The following is a 6,796-nucleotide window of genomic DNA, read 5'->3' as shown; positions in this document are numbered from 1 at the left end:
TGCAAACTTTAGTCAGAAGGGTCCAGATTTATTTTTCCTCGTGCGCCTATTTTTCGGTGTTATGCTTTATAGGAGAGAATTTCTAGATGAAAATGTGGTTGATAATATACATTTATGGTTAATTTCTCACACAGAAATTCATATTCGAGATGTAGGGGTGGGTTACCTAACATAAAACAAAACACTTGATTGACAGAAAACAATTGAATCATAGAAATGTTTTTGTTGCTTTACTGAAAGGGTTATCAAGACTATTAAAAGGTGATTTGTTCAAACCAAATAGTGGTTTCTTTATGAATGTTGGTTATTCATACAAAAACTAGGTACATTTCAATTTGTGCTTGTATTTTCTTTGACTTCTAAGTATAATTGGCTATAAACTGATGATTTGTCCGGTGAAAACAGACTACTTAAGCAAATATAGCAAACATTTTTTGAAGAATGTGCATACATGTAACCTATGAATAAATTTACAGGTCATTTTATGTGTACATACATGCCGGAAAACTATAAGAAAAACGTTCATTAATCAATAATTTTAGGGAACTGTTCTTTACCAACTTTTTAGTGTAATGTTTCTTCATCAAAATGAAATAATTTTTAAGGATTTTCCCAAGGATTGGTATTTGATTTAAGAGAGAAATGATTCTATCATATAGCATTGGAAAGAGAAATGTTTTGAAGTTTGTGTTTTTGGGAGAAAGGAGATGTCAAATTTCCTTAAAATCCTTTGAATGTTTTGAGAATCAAAATCTTATTAAGATTTTTTTAAATTATTGCTCAGTACTACTTACTGACGTTACTACTACACATGAAATATGTGGAGAAAACGAACAGTATTCGAGCTCAAAAGTCCATTAAACATTAGAAAAGAGGAGCAGAGCAAACACGGATCTCTAAGACATCAGAGGTGTGGGATCAGGTGCAATGGAGGACTGCCGATCGGTCACACCCACCGTATGTTCTTCGTCATGATCAGGAAATAACGGAGAAATCCGTCGACAATTCAGTGTTTAAATAATGGCCTAACAATTAGTATGAAAAAAGTATAAAACAGTGAATATTTTACAAGGAGTAAAATTAGGTTTTTTAGAAAATTTCTTTAAGATTATAATTTGTTTTTGGATGCAAGGGTATTTATAAATTTAAGGACTCCTGTAAGGCCACGGTGGCTGATAAACACTTTTTGACTGAAACGTTAAAAATATTTTAAACTAAATTGTTATCTTGAGTCAGTTTCACGTTTATATGTATAATTTACACTTTTTAAGAAGCTTTTTACAATGTACAATTGTACATCCCTTTCAGAACAGAAATACAAATTGAAAAATTTACTTGCGAACGAACTGCATGACCAACAAGTATTATTTGTCTATGGAAAATCTTTTACATTCGTCTTGATGAATATGACCGCAATGATTCCATTTTATAGTTTTCTTTTAGATGATTGTGACGCATTTTTTATCTCAGGGAAGATATGTTGGTATAAATAAAATTGACAAATATTCAAAAGAAATATTGAATGCTAATGAATTGTTAATTCAAGGTCAAGTAGAAGTTAATAATCTAATATTTGTTAATATAACCACAACCTGTTCAAATTAAAAAAAAGTTGTTTTCAAGAAGATTTAAAATTATCTTTTATTTGACCTATTTTTATTAAAAAAGGACTCATTCTTTAAATATTTTATATTTCGATTGACCAATTATTATTTTCATCAGAATAACGCCTTGTACATTGAAAGTTGTGAAGCAATTCTGGAATTCGAAAAAAAAAAAAATACATGTAATCATGTAGAACCTTGTTAAAAAAAAATTAAAAAATACAGTTATCATTTCTATACCTGCAGCGAACAATCGCTTTACTTATGAAGTATATTATTTCCTATCGAAAGTTTTATTTCCTTTCATAATAATAACTGTTATCTAGGAATAATGTAGATATCGGCAGTTTTTTCTGACCTTTTTCTGACCAGTTTTTTCTGTGCCTTTAATTACTTTGGTAATTGGGTACCTTTAACTATCTCTGTTTAGGCGCGTTGAGAATTTAAAGGTTACAAAATATCCTTTCAGCAAACTGAAAAAAAATGTTCAAATGAAGTCTAACGAAACATACATGTACAGTGTTTTACATGTTTTAGGTACATAAACGTTACTCGCTTAACCTCAGATTAACATAACTAAGGGGTTTTAAATTTATTAATACATATTTCAAATTTCATTTTCAATTTCAAGTAAAAATTTTATTGCATCTCTTTTAAATTAATTGAACCAGGAAAAATATCAAGCTACTCCATAAACTTAAATGTTTCACATTTCATTCGCCAAGTGTGTTTTATTCATGAAAATAATCTTTTATTTAACTTTAAAAAAAAAAAGAAAAACAACCACAACAAAAAATTGAGGAGAGAAAAACAAGAGGTCACTGAGCCTCAACGCTCACCTGAATCACTATGATCCTGCTTTTCGTCAGAACATTGTCCCCTCCCTAGCCCCAGGGACTTGATTTAAACAACTTTGAATATAAATTACCTGAGGATCCTTGTATATAAATATGACTTATAAAATCATGTTGTTTTTTACAAGATTATATAAAATATAGCTTTTTTTTGATTCGCTATTGTGACCCCGTTTTACACCCAGGGGTGAAAAATTTAGAAGACCTGGCAATGTTTGCATATTCATAAAACTACTCATGACCCTTATGGAAAGAAAATATTATTTCGTATATACCCATGTAAAACTTTAAAACCCTTTTGTGGCCTTATCCTATCCCATTTTAAGTCTCATTCAAAAGACCCTCACCCTTTCACTCTAAGGTGCCGAGCGCTTGGCGAAGGAACAGTTTTTCTTCCTTTATTTAATCGACTTAGGTCAGTCGCGGCTGTGGTTTGAACCCACTATCTTTCGATCACGGAAGAGCGTATTAACATCTGAGCTACCGTCACGGTTTGTCGAAAGGTAAATGACAGTAAAATGTTCAACATGTGTTTAGATACATAAACGTGCACTCATCAGACCTCAAATTAACATTAGGGTGAGTTCACCATGCATCGAACACTGTTGACCTGAAACGTAGCTCGTTTCATGATGCTGGTGCCATATCTATTAGTGGGCTTTTACCCTGAGATTGTGCAAAATGAACTTGTTATTATTATATTGAATGGTGGAAAATGGCAATGATATGAAGGATATCCGAATTCCTTATATTAAATCTGCAAAGCCATGACTTCCACTTCTCTCCACGAGTGATTCCAGCCAAAGATCATTTACAGCAGGTTTATATGGAGGAAAAGGCTTATTTATCTTCACAACCCGGTTTTGGATGGCTTAGTTGACCATACAAGTCAAGTGTACTCATAGACTTATTTCACTTACGTCTTCTAAATTTTACCATATCATTTTCACTCAAGCCTACATATTTCCAATGATGCAGGTAAAATGAGCATTTGAAAGTTCTACGTTCAATAAATGTCACATGTTCGCCCAATTTGATGTTGTCATGAAAGATTACAACGAATAATTTGGTTTTATGAACTTATTTTTGTATCCTCCATCATGAAACCAAATCTTCCTGCTTCACACAAGTGAAATATTAAGTTCCATTGATTTTTGCAATATTGACATAAAGGTTGTTGTAGATCATCATATATGTTTCAAGGAAGGTGGTGTGATCTACATACTTGACATTTTGGACATTTGTTTGAAGGTCGGCCAAAATACGGATAATTAATTTGGGGCCATACAATGTATCTCCATTGATTTATTTTGTCGTGTTATTTTTTTTTATATAATTATACCTATGGCGATATTTTTGTATTATCTATTCATTTACAACAACATTGATGAATAGGAAACACCTGCAATCTGAATTAAAATAAAAAAAAAATTCCAATTCACTATATTTTAATCAATCAAGAAACACATAAAATGTGATTAATTTCATAATGTTTTGTATTTAACCAAAAATTGAAAAGAGAAAAAATTTAAAAATAATTTGCAAATATTCTTGATTCTAACACCGAGGAATCCCCAACCTTAATATATAAAGGTCTCCAGAAATAAACGCTTTGTGATATCCATAACATTAACACTTACAATGGAAAAAAATTAAGTTCAAGATGTTGATAACGATATATATATGTTACAAATTCGTCTTTAGGTCTTTGAGTGTAAGAAAAAACAAGATACTGTACTTTTGAACACTGAAATTTTTATATATATTAAGATGTACCATGAAGTCATATGAACGACTGTATACGACTTCGGTAAAGTCTTAATGAAAATTATAAATTAACTATAGTGTGTCATGATTTCGATTTCATGTCCTCGTAATCTGTCAATCAATCATGTGCGTGTTCCATGGGGCATCTAACTGCTTTTGATTTTGTAATACAGCTAAATTCGAGAATAGTTGACTCATTCTGCAAGTTAAGTAAGCATTTGTCTTTGATGCCTCTAAATAGTACCTAACTGTGTTTTTATGAAAAATTAATTTATGATAAATCTCAACTATATACATTTTTCAAAAGAGTTAAATGATAACCCTTTTAATAGTATTTTAAATGTTTTGTTTAATAAAATTCGACAGACTTGGAGTTTATCAATATCTTTTAAACAAACGTACATAACATGCAATTTATTACTAAAAGCAATCCTAGACTATATATATATATCTTGATATTGCTACGAAAACAAGGTTATGTCAATTGAAATTAAGTTCAATTGATATATACTACTAGTAACAGGAAAAAAGTGAAGATATCGAACAGTGATCGATCACAAAAACCAAATCTGAGAAAAGGCATAAAACATGGAACATCCCTCCCCCCCCCCTTCTTCGAAATTCCAGAGGTTGGATCAGATACCTTGGAGGAATACGCATCTTCTGTTGACGAAACAGACGAAAATTAAAGCGAGGTTATTGAAATCCATGTAATATCGACTTATATGTCAGTAGCTTGCCTCGATCTAAAAAATAATCGTACTCAGAGGATACTCTTTAGTATCGAATAAGTTGGGAGCAAATGTCAACATCAATAAATATAGATATCGATGTATTTTGGATGAGAAGAAAAGCCTCCCCCCTCCAAAATAAACACAAAAAAACATGGTGAATTGAAGAACAGATTCGACCGAAATATTGTTATCAGGCCGTGATGGATATATAAAATGCAAAATGTTACAAAATTAACCTGAAGTCATTGATTTTCTTATTAGCATTCATTTACGTAATGAGTAAAAACAAACAGAATGAGGTTGGATGACTTGGGTCAATACCTTACTAAGCATGAAAAGGAATGGCAAATACAGACTCCGTAGGAATCAATACAATTGAATCACTGATTCAGTTATTGTGTAATTTTGTTAAGTAGGTGCTAGACGTTTGCAATCTTTACCACAAGCACAACATGTAAAAGTACAAAGAAAATGTAATTGCAGGAGAAAGGTGGAGCGATACATGAAAAGCAAACAGCAGTTTTGCAAAGTTCCTTCATAGCATGGAAATTAACTAATACAACACCTATGGAAACTTCTTAATTAGCATTTAATCATGAATATAACTCCACATATCTTTGTTTTTGTTTTTTATTAAATTCTTGCAATTTGTGCTGACATGTATCATGAAATAGATGCCTGAACATGACATAAACATTTCTATTGGAGAAGACACGTACTTCAATACATGGGATTCCTTGTATTTACATCACTGTCTTTTGTCGTACCTCTACGCTTATATACAATGTAATCTCATAAGGAAAGACAGGGAATACTCAACGTTAGACAAATTGTATTATACAGAGTTTGAATTCTTTCTGCTTGATCTTTTAATAATATGTAAACGTATTTTATTTGGCATGTATAACATTTGATAGACAAGTTAGCATAGATTTGATTTAGCGCTTTCTGAAAGAGATCTATTATGAATTTTATATACATGATATAATTATATCGATGTTCTTTATATAGAGGCAGCTATGTTCCGTGAAAGGCGCTAAATAGAATACCCAGCCATATGTAATATGTATTAAAATTGCATGTAATAGTAATACTACATCGAAGTGAATATTTCAAATTATAGGAAATAAGACATAAAATAGATTTTGATTAAGACCTGTTAAAAAGCTCTAACTTCAGTGAAATTTGTTTTTTGTGCGCGTGTATAATACTCTTAATTGAAATTTGCTAATGAATAACTATTTAAATCTCGATGAAAATCAAAATTTTGAATATCTGTGTTTTCCTTTCTGGATTGATAGAGGTCAGGCACTGCAAATGTATTTTAAAATTGAGTTGCAATTTTCACCATAACTGAAGACAGTATATTATATAACTTTAAAGATCTACATATCGTTATACGTTAAATACAGAATTACGTTTCTGTTGCAGATATTTTATTATGGTAATTCTTTTCCGTATTATGAAGCCTGCCTGTTTTATCTAAGGCAGCATTCAATGTTTTTGTGAAATACGTTTTAGTCACGAACAGTGATTCAAATTCGTAAGTATAATTCAAGTATAAGTATAATTCACATAATACAATTCTAGTATAAAAATGCCAAAACATTCCTTCTTACATCATCATTCTTATTTTATAAAAAAAAAAAAACAAAAAAAAAAAAAAAACAACTTTTTATTACAGATTTGTGTCGTAATTTTTTTTTTATTTCATCTGTTTTTCTTTTCTTCCTTTTTTTCATTTTTCTGTTTTTTTTTATCGATTTTATGGTTTCTAGAACTAAGCTTTTTAAGGTTGTGATTTGTGAAAAATATCAGGATTTCTGGGTATTTAAGT

The sequence above is a fragment of the Saccostrea echinata genome, unplaced genomic scaffold, assembly GCF_033153115.1.
Source record: "Saccostrea echinata isolate AGI-Se365-2 ecotype Australia unplaced genomic scaffold, CSIRO_AGI_Sech_v1 ptg000033l, whole genome shotgun sequence".
Taxonomy (NCBI): domain Eukaryota; kingdom Metazoa; phylum Mollusca; class Bivalvia; order Ostreida; family Ostreidae; genus Saccostrea; species Saccostrea echinata.
Note: the sequence above shows the minus strand (reverse complement) of the source record.